At 35.6% G+C, this 15,313-nt stretch overlaps 1 protein-coding gene across 4 annotated transcripts in view; it reads right to left on the bottom strand.

Moving 5' to 3' along the window:
* SNTG1 (syntrophin gamma 1) overlaps positions 1-14,780 on the bottom strand; it is an 890,620-nt gene extending 875,840 nt beyond the window's left edge. For 3 of the 4 annotated variants that reach the window (XM_032841181.1, XM_032841185.1, XM_032841182.1), the window contains exon 1: positions 13,304-14,094. The gene's annotated coding sequence lies outside the window, so the exon portion shown is untranslated. Of the gene's footprint in view, positions 1-13,303; positions 14,095-14,491 lie in introns of those variants that run through there. The other variant, XM_032841184.1, reaches the window with a different exon arrangement.
* Between the last annotated feature and the right edge of the window lie 533 nt (positions 14,781-15,313).

Raw genomic sequence — 15,313 nt, 5'->3', positions numbered from 1 at the left:
GAAAAAACTCTAACAGTTTTTAATTAATTTATTTAATTGAATGGTACTGATTAAAGCCCATGCTCTTAGAATTTTAAACATTTGAAATTTGTCATAGGTTACTATGTGGCGCAATATATGATCAAGTTTTTATAAATGTATTTTTGAACTTCTAAATAATGTAAATTGCAAATAATCTACATTTGTAAGTATTATGTGTAGATTTTTTAAATTTGCATACCTATATCCTTATTTTTTGTTATAGAATGTGGGAGAGATTATAAAATCAAATAAATATGGCATTAATGAAATTTTTTTTAGGAAATCAGTAATTGTGTGGGAACATTATTGAATAATTTAAACTTTTGCATTAATTCTTAGACAAATATTATTACTTTATACCTAATACATATCAGAAATTAGTGCTCATAAAGCAAAAGTAACTGGTATAAATCCAACATCCATCATTTTAAAATAGTATTACTTGCTCAAAATTCTTTATTTTCTCCAATATGTTACCTGACTTCTGAATATGTATTATTAACATATCCTAATTAAGTGTCCCATATACTTATAACGAGACATTCTGATTATCTGTTATTATATAACAAACTCCATAAACATGAGGGTTCACAACACTGTTATTCATTGTAGCCCTAGATTTGAGACAACCCATGTGTCCTCTGACCACTAGATGGGCCAACAATCTGGTACAACTGTACCACGGAATACTATCCAGCAATTCAAAGGATAAACTTCTGACATATGCATCAAATTGATTGGATCTGAAAGGCATTTTGCTGAGTGGAAAAACAAAAGTCATTTTCAAAAGATTATATATTGTATGATCACTTATATTACATTCTCAAAATGAAAAATGGCAAAATTCTTGAGAATGGATTAGTGGTTGCAAGTGGGAGTGGGTCACACTATTAAGGGTTAGAACAAGGCAATTCTTTTGCAGGAATGAAACAGTTATATATCTTGATTGTTAGGGTGGCTGTGTAAATCTAGTGGTATAAATTACATAAAACTACACACATTGCATACATACACACAAACACACACACAAATGGGCTGAGATAAAAACTGATGAACTAAAGAAGACTTATAATTTGTTAGACAGGATTGTGGCAATGTCAATTCCTGGTTTTGGTATTGTTTTCTAAGTATGTTAACTGTTACCTTGTGGGGAAGTTGGGGATAGGTTTCACAAGAAACTGTCTCTGCAACATCCTTTTGAGTTTATAATTATTTAAGTTGGATTATCCAAATATAGCATTGCTGTCCCTAACTGCATCTATGATGGGCATTACACAGTATTTATCTTTCTTTTACTGTTCTTGGAGTATCATCATTGATTGATTAAATCATAATTTATGGTTCCATTTCAACTCAGCCATGAACTAATTTGAACTTGTTAGCAAATATCAAAAGTTTTCTGAAGGTCAGTTTCCTAACCTGATAACCTCTGAGCACACTTCAGGTCCTACCTTGTCATGATTTCATGATTCTGGATATCCATTGTTTGCCTCTTTAGACTTTAAACTTCTTGAAGTCAGAGACCAAGCTTAGTCTTTAAAAGGAATTTATATAATATCGTTCTGCATACTGAAGTGGCCTACAAATATTGTACAGAAACTGCTAAGTTATGGGTGGGGCTTGCTTCTATTCATCAGTATTCTAACCACTTGACGCTGAAATTTAGAATTTTGACAATGCCAGTAAAACAAGTGTTGAACACAGATTATTTCTAACGATTTCTTTCTACAAAGTACATTCACCCTTTATGAAACACTCAAGTATTTAAAATGGTTGAAGTATTATATTTTCATGTATTCGCGTATGAATCTTATTTTATAATTCTATATATTGTAGAAATTTAAGGAACTTTCAGATTCTTCACTTAATCAGACATACAACTAAAGTTCTTACTGTCTTAGCAGAATTGTTGATACACTAATCTCATTCATTAAACTTAAATCTGCCCTGAATTTTCCTTCAAAATATCCCAGAAAATTACAAACCCAGTGGTATTACAGGAACTCATATATTGCTTTAACAATCTAATATACAGATCTACTGATGCTCTATAATGTCTCGATTCAGTATCATCTGTTAAACATTTTTGCTAATTCACTTTATAATGTGCTTTATTAAAAGTCATTAAAAACTGCAGCTGCATCCCGTAATCATTTCCTAAATATAAAGACTGCATTTATAAATGATCTCCTTGTTCAAAATACTGCCATACAGCTCACAAACTCTTTGTTAGAAGCCAGAGAGCTTTTATTCTTTACAAAAAGAAATGCTAAGTAATTCATCAGTTGCCAAACTTTTTTTTTTTTTTTTGGCCACATATCGGCCTTGTTCCAACTACTCAACTTCCATGTTCATAAAGAATATTTATAATATAGTCTCAGATTGATGTTTACAACTTCTATCTATTTGAGTGCCATCTTGCTCCTAGGATTCAATCTCTTAATGTGTATGTGTCCTTGATAAACTTGAAAAAACTCAGTGGTTTGTTTGGCTCAGCTACACACACTGAAGTGAAGCTCTTATGCAAATATTCTGGGACTACACATTGAAGGAAGAGACTGTATTTCATTTGGAGTTTTGTTAATTCCATTCAGGAGAAACTAGCCTGTTGGGGGCTTTACTTGATTATAAAAATAATGTAAATGATTTCTAAGCTTCACTTAATTGATTGTTCTATGCTTTTACTGCTTTTATATATATAACAATATATTTTCTCAGAGAACGAAAGTTTGGATATGAGTTAAAGAAATTCATTTTCACAAAAATTGCATTGTTTATAAGAGAATTGTTTATTTCTCAAAAACAATTTCATTTATTCATAAACATAACTGGTAAATATTTACCATTTGTCAATTTTTTATAGTATACCCTAAAATAATGTAGAACACCTATAATTTATTCAGTAGAACAGTATGTAGTATGTATGCATATATTACTTTAAATATGATTCACGGGTAGAAGGAAAAAATTCTAAAAAATTTTTCATCTGACATGCCAGATAGAATATTAACAGCAACAGAAAATTATAGTATCTAATAGACATGAATCACTACAACTATTGGTGAGTTTATGGAGAAATGTGAGAAGGATTATAACCAAAGAGTTGCATTTAGTAAGCTCATTTACATTTAAGTCATGCAAATTTATAATTGGCCAGAAATAAATTATTCCATTTCTCAAATAAGACCAGGAGAAAAAACAAAAAACAATGGTCATTACATTAAAAGTAAAGGAGATGGTTCCTTCACAAAGAACTCTTGTATAAATCTATAACCTTGTGCCCATAGATTGCTAACTAACCTATCACTATCAAATATACAGGTAATAGCATAGGAATTCCATTCAGATAATAGTTGAAAAGATGATCTGCACTTCCCACTCCCCTTCTTCCTCCACCACATTGATAAACACCTCCTGTCCTCTATGGCTTAGCCTCACATAGATGCAAATGTAACTCACTGATTCAAAACAGAAGTTCACACTGACACTCTAAACCATCTGATTCCATCAGAGATGAGGGAATAAATCACCCACTGTTTGGTGGTGCATTAACTCCTTTAGGGTTACCAGAGAGCCTTTTAGTGCACTGAAAAGGTAATTTGCTAAATGGCACATTAGAGGCTTAGAAAACTTAATTGGCCTCCAAAAGGTAGATAATTTACTCTTTTTGTACCAAGATAAACCAGGCAATCATCTAGGAATTTGAGTGGTTTGAGAAAGGAATTTAAATATTAGACAAGAGCAAAGTTTTTGTTTGCCTGAACTCTTTTGGAAATTCCAGCTGTTTCAGTAGAACTGGCAATACTTCTGTGGTCTTCCAGGTCATTCAACTCAATGAGAAATAAAAAAGCACAGAGATTTTGATTGGTCTGAAGATCTCTTGTACCCATTTTCATCCTCAGAAATTTCTTTTAGATAGATATCAAAATGTTACACATCTAAAGCAGAAAAAAGTGGACAATATAGATAATAATACAAAGGAGGATTAATAATTATTAATAATTAATAATATGAGATGAATTTCATCCTTTCAAGCAAGTCCAAACTATGTTACATGTTACTAGTGGAGGAAAGTTAATTTTCCAATAACTAAAAAGAGCAATTATTGACTTCTATATATTTTACATGATCACTTAAAAATAAGTATTTACATAATGGGAAAAATAAAAGCTTAAGCAAATCTCTTCCCAAGTATTACATGTTTCTCTTTTAGATTTACTTTATGATAAATGACATTTTTCTCACCAGACCTCCACTACCACAAGCAAAACTATGTAATGCAACAAAGTATTCATTTTCCCAGGAATATGATGTCACCAGATTTCAAGGGGGCGGGGGCTGTAAACTGGGAGTGAAAAGATAACTATATTGCTTCCTATCACATTTTTGGAAAGAATGTGGTCTTTCCATTCACTTGTCCTTTGTTTGGTCCTTGGGACCTCACACTCTGAAGGATTATCTGAATCATTTTTCAAAAACTGTTCTCTCCAAGATGCCCAGTAATCTACTCATGGGTGAACCCAAAGGCACTTGAATCCTTATTCCTTTCGTCTCCATATAGCATCAACAATGTTAACTTATTTTTTTCTTGAAATTCTGTTTTCCCTTACACTTTTCTAAGTACTTTTTTATAATCCTCTCTTCTATTACTTTTCTATTCCCAAATGTAAATCTTTATGTTCATAAATGTTTTCCCTCCATTCTCTCAAAAAGTTAAGATATTTTCACAGCTTCAGCAATAATCTTTATAGCAATGACTGAGTTGGGTATGTCAGGTTTTATCCTCTTTCTGAACCTAATGGCTCCTTCACCTGCCATTTGGCTGTAACACCCTTTCACTCTTCATTTAACATGTTCCAAGTCAGATGTGACATGGTTCCTTCCAAAGAAAAGCAGTTGACATTTATATGCTTAGCCTTTACCTAGCATGTATTAAAAGCATTATCTCATTAGAGCTCCTCTTCTTTTTTTTTTTTTTTTTTAAGATTTTTTTATTTATTTATTTGACAGACAGAGATCACAAGTAGGCAGAGAGGCAGGCAGAGAGAGAGAGGAGGAAGCAGGCTCCCCACGGAGCAGAGAGCCAGATGCGGAGCTCGATCCCAGGACCCTGGGATCATGACCTGAGCCGAAGGCAGAGGCTTAACCCACTGAGCCACCCAGGCGCCCCAGAGCTCCTCTTCTTGATTCTTCTTTTGTTTTTTAGTGGCATAACTCTCACCTAATCATCCAGTTTTAATCTGCTTATTTTTAACTTTAATCCCCTTAGGTCAAGTTCTCATCACCTCCAATCTGAATTACTGCAACAGAACCAATCCTGGTCCTTCATGACTCCCTGATGCTTCTAAAATATGACTTCAACATGTCATTATGTTGTCCACAAACCTCCCTATCTGTAGAAAATTTGGGTCAAGATAACATAGGAGCCCTTCAAGATCCTTAAGAATCTAAACTCCTCCATAACTTACTAAAATGTCAGTAAAATACAGTTGCTGAGATTTTTTATTTTTATCACAATCTGAAGCAAGTGAAGCATATAACAGGTGAGATATGCATAGAATAGGTGGCAGTTTTTCTTCCCAAACTACCCACAGCATGTGGAAAAGTATGAAATATCAGTCAAATCTTAATTTTTATTTAATATAGGAGAAGCATTTAACTTTCCCAGTTTGCAATTACCTCATTTGGAAAACAGGAATGACAGTTAGCCTCACAGTCCTGCCATAAAAATCACATGAGATTCCCTAAAGTGGACTTTTTAAAAACTGTTACTATCATACAAAATGCCAAGAGAATCATAGTATGACTGGAAATTTAAAAAGGTAAAGTTTCCTGGAACATATTTCTTATGTTCTGTGAAGATTCTATATAACAACAAAATACTCTAAACTCCAACTTCAAGGGACTTTTCAGAAATTTATTGCCATAAAAAGAAAATACAAAATGGAAAACAAAAATAAATTGATTAGGTGGTTAATAGATAAGTCATTTAAAGGATTTATAAGTAGAGAAAATGATGAACCCAAGGAGAAAAATGAACAGCTTATTTATGAATTTAATGAATTAGATGAACTACCCTATCTTTATTTACCTTAACTCTAAATGTGCCCTATCATACTACTTCTTGGTCAGATTGTTTATGATACATGGTGCAGTATTTAGGCAATTGATCTGCCTTTAGGAGTGTTACTTTTTCAATATTAAAACCAGACCAGAGGAAAAAATATATCTATATAATCTAAACTGGAGCAAGCTTATCATATCATAAATGAAGATATATTACTTTAAGATGCTAGGGGAAAAAAGAAAAAAACACCCTCCAAAGGAAAAAAAAAAATGCTATCCAATTGGAAGTACTATTATCCACACTGGTTACTTTCCCTATTCCATCCACATGTCCTTTTAGTATTATACATTTTTGACTAATAAAGTAAAAAGGACACCCACAAAGATTTGGTATATTAATTACATTGCAGTTCATGTTGTATACATTTCATCCTAAAGATGTTCTTTCTTAGAAAATCAAGACAATCAACCTAGAAGCCCACTTTTGCTGAGTATTTGGTCAGCATTAGATACATTAAATGTCTTAGAATAATCCTGTAGAGGAAAGTTGCTGTTCTTTTTATCCTATGGTATAGTCCCCCTTTTCCTGCAGAATGCACCAAAATTTGAATCTGGGGATAGAGGAACTGCTTTGCACTTAATAGACCATAGTCCGTAATTTATTATCTTTTTTTTTCTTCACCTAACAGTTTAGTCAAAATTAACATCTGGGTTATTGTTGTTGTGGCACATATAAGAAGAGGAAAGAAAGACAGTAGTGAGAAAAGATGCTAGAATAAATCATGATGGGATATTGTTGATCTATATTCATTCCTATTTATTATATGACCTATTTTTCCCACAATATTTTTGACCACCAGAGAAATGGGAGTATCTACTTCATCTCAGCCACTCCTCATCATTTGAGATTTATTAGCTGTAAACTTCCAACAGGTATTAAGATAAGGGTTTTTGCTGAGTCATGGTTCATTCTCCTATTTTTAGATAAAAACAGGACTAGTAAAAGGCCCTGATTACTGGGTGCCTGGGTGACTTAGTTCTTAAGCAGCTGCCTTCAGCTCAGGTCATGATCCCAGTCATAGAATCGAGTCCCACATCAGGCTCCCTCCTATGCGGGAAACCTGCTTCTCCCTCTCCCACTCCCCCTCCTTGTGTACCCTCTCTTGCTGTCCCTCTCTGTCAAATAAATAAATAAAATCTTAAATAAAATAAAATAAAGACTGACTACAAATGTCAGTTCTAACAGATGTCACTGAAAGCAGATAAGTGTTGGTTCTGCAGGCCACAGGAACAAAGGCAGCCTATGCACTGAATCCAGTTTCTAATGCATTTGTTCTATTAAAAAACTTTTTAAAAGCTAAACTAGCTGAAAATGAGATTTCACACACAACTCTGCTTTCACTTTCCAGATTTCTCTTTAATAGAGAAAAGCAGAGAGTCAGGAACCTTTTGGGGGCCTTGCTTTCTGCAGTTTGCTGCAGGCTCTCCTGGCCAGCCACTCTCATTAGCTTACATGCCTAAACCCAGTAGGCATTTCAATTTACAATCTATGCAAAGAAGAGTAGGTTTGGATAAGTAAACAGAAAAAGAAACAGTCTAGGACAAAGCATGATGAAAAGAACTAGGTAGTGATGAGCATAGTACACTTTGAATGACAAAATGGGAGATTTATCTGGAGAAGGAATTAAAGAAAATTGGGATAGTGAGAGCCACCACATGCAGATTGGCCTAACAAAGGAAGTAATAACAAACACCAGCTTGACCAAGTTCCTGATGGGTAGAGGCAGCTCACCAACCATTCTCTATGCCCTGTTACTTTACCCATTCCCAACAAGAGATGAGGTGGAAATTTTCTTTGTTTTACATATTTAAATAAAGAGACTCAGAGTTTACATCCCTTCCCCACGTTTGTATAGCTAATGAGACTACCAGGATTCAACTGATCCCAAATCTCATGCACTTTCCACCATAAAAGTATGGGAATGTTTTAAAGAAAAATGATCTGAGGGAAGCAGAAGAAAATTTTCAGCTCAACTAAACCTGTATGTTTTTGTGTGTTTGTTTTTTAATAGTCAATAATGATTTCCCAAGAGAATCAAGAAAATAGTTAAGCTATTAAATTAAGATAAAGTGAATTACCCAAGATCACATAATCAATTGATGAGAAAACTAATATATTTGATACTAGACTTCATATGTACTTAATAAGTATTTTTAATAAGTATTTTTAACCATGCAATTGACACTTTTTTTTCCAGCATAACAGTATTCATTGTTTTTTGCACCACACCCAGTGCTCCATGCAATCCCTGCCCTCTCTAATACCCACCACCTGTTTCCCCCATTGACACTTTTTTCTTATCATCATTCTTAAATTTCTTAATCTCAGATACTTACTTATTTCTCAACATAGATCCATTTGAGAAGTTTTAAAGAGAATGTATTATTTTTTCAACTGTTTTATATGAGTAACATTGTTAAAATTCTGATACCATTTCTAAAAGATTCCTACTTTCTGTGAATTTATTTGGTGAATTTATCAGGTAAGCATGTATTCCTTTAAAAAATTAAATCTGGCTCTTTGAAATGTTGAGTAACTGGTAATAAATTTACTAAATATAAATGTAGTTATAACTACCTTACAAATTTTAATTTTAAAATTTGAGTAAGTATGTGCATTAAATGTAATGAAGTGATAGCTAGCCACTACTCTAATGCATTGATTTGATGATTCTTTTAATTTAAGAAAATGGTATTATTTTAGTTTTGCTGATAATTTGAAGACTAAATTTATGAAAATCTAAAATGATCTTCTGACACTTTGTATGGAATGTGTTCAAAAAGCTTCACAGTGATAATTCAAAGATAACGTTCTTGGTCACATGACATTATTTTAATGACCTTCATTTCCTACATTTTCTCCATTTTCCTTTATTTGTAGTTTATTTCCTTTTCCCTTTTTGGTAACAGATTACAAAAAAAAATCTTTACGTTCTATCACTAGGTAATCTTATAATTTTCATCACAACAATTTAGATTTCTTAAACATGTTATCACAATATTTTTAGTGATACAGATATAGAAATCTGTATCTATCTTTATAGATACAGAACTCTAAAAAGACTACATGTTCAAAATTACATTTAAAAAAATCATAGTCATTACATTTAAAAAATCATAGTTGTAGTTTAAACTCCAACGTAAAGAAAACAAGCAATGAGATGTTGCTTAACTTGAGATTCCTGAAGATGTCCATGAATAGAATCTAAGCTTTGGACTAATCTTCACAGCATTTCCATGACATCTCCATGGATCAGTCCATGTTGTCCACACTTCACTCCATTGTCACTTGCCCTGAATCAAACCTAAGCTTTCTACATGTGTTGTTAGATACTCAGTTTTAAAGTTCATTTGATCCTATGAGTTTTCTTATTGGTATAACTAATAATATCATTCCTCTTTTACAGACCAGAAAATGATGACACGAAGGCAGTGATTGATCCAATTAAGGGCAAAATGAAAGTAGATAAAATGAACTCCGTCATGCTGACCTAAGCTTGATTATTTGGTGTAAGAATGGTGTCAGTTTTGAGTAATAAATATTTTTTAACTAGGTCCTACCTGCATTCTAACATTGATTTGATTAAGAGATATAAAAAATTGATGCTGAGTTAACAGGAAAATATTGTATTACTTACACTTTAGTTCTTAAATATAGGAGATATGCCCACCATATAGGAAACACCAGGGAAAATTTCAATGAATGAAGCAAGCAATGCTATTGGAGATTATTTATAATAAATCAAAGATACAGCACTCAGGTTTCCAAAATGCTCTCAAAAGCATCATATCGTGACTCTCCAACCTTTCATAGAGTAGGCATTCATTAATTTGTCCCACAAATACTTAGGTTTCCACCATACATAAAGCATTGTGCCTTAATTAGTAGGTAAGATAACCTCTTTTAGGGAAGAAAAATTAAGTTTCAGTGGGTTGAGTGACTTGTCCAAGATCTAATGACAAGCAGTTCAAGAATCCTGACCTTTTAACTGTCAAACAGTACTTGTTCTGCTACATCATGATGCATAACATATATTTTTTTTTAAGATTTTATTTATTGATTTGACAGAGAGAGATCACAAGTAGGCAGAGAGGCAGGCAGGGGGAGGGGGAAGCAGGCTCCCTGCTGAGCAGAGAGCCCAATGCGGGACTCGATCCCAAGACCCTGAGATCATGACCTGAGCCAAAGGGAGCGGCTTAACCCACTGAGCCACCCAGGTGCCCCGCATAACATATTTTGTACTGCAGCATGTTTGGTTCTTTCAATGCATGCCATGTACGACTCAATCTCCTAATCTAAACAGAAGGAATATACTAAATAAGAATTCTTTTTCCATTTGAGTGCTAGTCTATGACTCACTGTACAGATTTCTGGGGAGGTGAGATAACTATAGAAATAATTTCTGACTTACGAAAATACTTTTCTTCACCAGTGGCTTTTACCTTGCTTGTTAGAATTGGATGAATAAGTGGTTGTTTGCCTAGAATTCACATATTTTAAATTGTACAAAAATAAAAGTCAATTACTAGGGGCCTTACTAAGTTTCAATAATAATCATTTCATATTCCCATGTGTTTTGATAAAAGCATGTGTAACTTGGTTCAAACTCAAGCAACAGTTCTAAAGCAACTTGAAGATACTCAAATCCAATATGATATGATTATATCAGTGATTACATTAGAATATCAAATGAATATTTAGATGGCCTACAGAAAAAGTTGATCAAGAAGTAGTTTTATAATATTTCGTAATTTAAAGATTCCGATCAGAACTCTGTCCCACTCTCCACTACTTCTTATTAAAATCAGAAAAGCAACTGAATAGATTCCAGAGCTCACTGTTAATTATTCTCTGTCCTATATACACTTTACATTTTCCTGATTATGTAATCTTATCTTGCTTTTCTTTTTTGAGTCTTAAATATAAGCAACAGCCAACAACACTTATCCTATCAATAATACTTCCCCTCCCCTAACCCCCAGGAGAGGGGATGCTGAATTGCTGTGTCTGGTACTGGCCAAACCACATGCATCCTTTTTCTGTAACAAACCAAAATAACTATTAAAACAGCTGACTTTAATAAGATAAGGATTTACTAGAGTAAAGTATTGACTTCTCTTTAAAGACAGGTGATTCTATACAAAAGAAAGGTCTGGTTCATTAGCCCACCAACTCTTTTTTTTTTTTTTTCTTTTTTTGGAGTGGAAGACAGTTAGATATTAGCATATAGGTAGGCATTAAGCTGGTCTGCAGAAGTCTATCTCAATTTCCCAAAAAATAAGGATTGATATGAGCACCTTGCCTGAGCTTCAGTGGGTGAATGTGAGTTATTTATTTCTACGACTAAATCTCCAGAGGAATTAGGCAAAGGTAACTTTTACTTTGCATAGTTCAGCCACACATAGGGCAAGCCTGCCCCCTCTACCACTAAGAAGGTAATTGCGGCCACATACCAACAGCCATGCTTCCTGGAATACATTCTCTGCTTTCTTCTTATGCTCTGCCGACCAGGGGAGTCTCTCTATGGTAATTAATAGACAACCAGAATAAAAGTTTAACAATATGCTGTAATTCTCTTAAAACATGATTTATCATTACACGTGGTAATTTCACTTCCACATCTCTCAAATTAGAAAAAAAAAAAAATCAGGTTGTGTTAGGAGCACATTGTAAGTCTCCTGGGAAGGAATCCAAATCAATGGTACATTTTCTTTTCCTCAGATTATCATTTCTGACCTATATAGGGCAAAATAGCCCCCAAGGAGCTCAATGACATAGATGCCTCTGCTCCCTTTCTGCTAAGCAAGCAGGTTCATTGTAAGCGGTAAGTGACAGTTAAGAATGGTATTTCCTCAGAGTTTAACTGCCACTCTGAGCCAATGCAAAATAAGGGCCCATCAACTCACCAACAAATACCACCTTAACTGCCTCAGATGATTTTCATATTGAAAGTGAGGAGTACGTATGGCTATGTACTAGAGACATTCTATATCACTTTTATATATGAACTATGAAATTAAAAGAGAACCATAAGAACTATCATTTTTCAAAGGGACAAACTGTTTCCACAGTGTTGGTTATGCAGATAGCATCACATGTATTTACATGATTGTAGAAGTCCTTACTTGAAAGTCAACACTCTGCTGAACCGAATGTTCTTATTGGAATTGATCAAGCTCTAACGGAAATGTCAGGCATATGCTATAAATTTGTGTAACTGCCTTTACCCAGTGAACCCTTTTTATTAAAGCAGAATGTTTATCAAGGTCACTGTGAAAGATTGTACTTTTAAACCTCTAGGAGAAGACTCCAGAAATAAGAATCAACAGAAAACAGATTTAATTAACACTTTAAAGTTTATGGTTTGTCAAGAACCTATTGGCCTATTGCTTTTTGGATTTCAGTGACAAATGCATTTTGTAGAATGAAGAAGTCAGTATGGTATCAAAAGCCAACTCTCCTAAAAAGGGACACTAAAGCTTCTCATTTTCTCCCTTCTGGCAGATCTGGTTTAAGCAAGCCGTGTTAAGATTTAAAAGACTGGAAAGACTATGCTAAGCAAAAAAATATGTGTGTATTTCTTAGATAAGATTCTACAGGTGTAAGTATACTTGGGGGTTTGGGTAGAGAGAGGGATCAAGTGTGTATGTATACATGTGTTTGTTCTTATATCTGGTTTGGCAAATTATAATCATATAAAATATAATAGAAGAGGTTGCTAAACCATCTCTACTTGTAACTTTGAGTCTTGAATACTATATAACACAGAGAAGATTACTTTAAACCGCATGCATAGGATTAAAAAAAGCCTTTTACAAAATGCCAGATTATATTAATTTTGAAAAAAAAATAAATACACAAATTCAAAAAGATCAGCACTAAGAAAAATAACCAAGAGTTTAATCATATAAGGCAATACATATTATTTTTAATATTCTTGTCACATAAGAGGCTTCAGAGAAGTAAAATATCCTACTGTTTTATGAGGCAAGAGGTTTCCTAAGATCATGCTGCAGGAACAATCATTGAAAAATAAAATTATCTACTCCTTAACCCACAAGGCAAGATCATACTGTTTATAATCTTTCTGTTAAAACCTTTATTAAAAAGTCATTAGAGTTGTAAATAAGTAGAAGTAATAATATTATCACTTACCAGCCGAGTAAAGGAATTAGAAGTCTCAGTCTCTAAGGTAGGGATGAGAGTAGATCTGGAACTCTTCTTTCAAAGCTATTTCCAAAATAGTTGCAACTCTCCGGTGAGCATTCTGTTTATTTCATGAAGTGTGGGCCTTTGAGCATTTCAACCCCTTCTGCAGAGCCCATGGTTTTTCAGAGCCTTTAAGAACTTCAACTTCACTCTCCTGCTTGCATTTCCTCCCAGCCCCCTGCGGAGAAATATTCTTGAAGTTGTTGCTCTGAGTTTAATCTGTGGAACAATAGGACTCCTCAGAGCCCTGTATGGTAGTTGTAGCAGGTGGATAAGAAGGGTTACTTTCCGTCTATCAAGGAAAGGGAGGGAGAACCAAGGGGTATCAGGAGGCACCGCCTTTTAGCTGCGAGGAGCAGGGAGCCCAGATGCTCGTGGCGACGACAGTGGTAGCAAGGGCAGCGCAGTTCTGTCCCTGTGGCGGCCGCCCAGTCCAGAGACGCTGTCCATCCCCTCCGGTGCTGAAGTATAAGGACTGGAACCCCAGCCCGTCCCCTGATTGCACTTTGCTCCACCAGCGAATGCAAAGGGCTCCCTTGTCTTCCAGTCTCACCTCTTTTCCTCTGGCGCTTTATATTTTGGTAGGGGTTAACTGTTTCTCCAAAATAATACTCTCATACTTATTTGGTGACAACGTTTCCGGACATTACCTAACATTAGAGGAAAGAATCCGTGAGAGATCAGATTTGAGCCTCTCCTGACTTTTCAGTGGCCCTGAACGAGTTTCCTAATGCTAGAAATGAAAGGAAACGCACGCACAAGCGCGCGCACACACGCGCACGAGGAAGTGGGGGGGGAGGGGAGGCAGGGAGAGAGGGAATATGAATAAATATAGATTATGTACCGTGGAAAATCCAGAGTTCCTCTGGGTTTCTAATTACAGAAAATGGAAAGGGTTATTTTGGAAGACTCCGCAATCTTGATTATCAATTAGGGGGGACCATACTTAAATTCTGAAAAACCCCGTTTGAAATCCCTGGGTTAGACACAGTAAAGAGGTCGGGGGTTCTTCTTGGACCCTCCAGGCATAAATGACAGGTTAGTTAAAAAAAAAAAAAAAAAAAAAAAAAAAAACAAAGACAGAGAACGAAAAAAGAAAAAGGAAAGAAAAAGCATCTATCTCGGCTTTGCTACCTTTTAAAACGCGGCTGAATTGGTTCGGGATCCTTGACGAGCAGCTAAGAGGATCCAGCCGGACGCGGTTCATGTGAGTGTCAGTGCTCCGGGAGCCTCGTGAAACAGTGTGTCGAGTCGGGAGCCTCGGGAGGTTGCATTCCCAGGGCAGTGCTGGAGAGCCGCCCACGGCCCAGGATCCTCGCAGGGGTGTGGGAAGACTCTGATTTCACAAAGGATCGAATAAGAAATGCATAAAGTCAGCGGGAGGGCTCGACCATCCCCGCCCTTTAAAAGCCAGAACAATGCCCAACCCACCCGGCCCTTTGCCTGGCTTTTCAGTGCATTTCCCGTTCGTCTCCCACGCCGCCCTCTAGCCTCTCTGATCCAGTCTCCCTGGGCCTTGCAGGCACTTCGCTCCAGCTCCGTACAGTCCCCCCACTTCTGTGCATTCTACCTGCTCTTAACCGGCTGATACCAAAGCATAAGGAAGGGTTTGTGTGGATGGTCCCCAAGGCGGTCACTGAGGGCTTCGCCACCCACACTCTGCAACGGGTGCAGACGCAAGTGTTGTGAGCAGGGGAATTGAAATACACAACGTTGAAACTGTTGGAAAACTGATCCAAATCACATCCACTGGGACCCTTGAAGCTATGTATAGTGAAGAGGAAAAATGTAGTGTAACAGCCCATCCCTTCAGGCTCTGAACTTACTCAGTGTAGATTTCTGTGCTAGAAGACTGTTAGTAGACTTGAGAGGAAATTTGGAAAAGAATTACTATGGAAGCCGGGAGGCGGGGGGCGGGGAGGGCGGAGCGAAACACTAATTTGTGGTAGCAGAAGA

The sequence above is a fragment of the Lontra canadensis genome, unplaced genomic scaffold (assembly GCF_010015895.1).
Source record: "Lontra canadensis isolate GAN:19392208 unplaced genomic scaffold, GSC_riverotter_1.0 scaffold121, whole genome shotgun sequence".
NCBI lineage: Eukaryota > Metazoa > Chordata > Mammalia > Carnivora > Mustelidae > Lontra > Lontra canadensis.
This window is presented reverse-complemented; position numbering and strand designations above follow the sequence as displayed.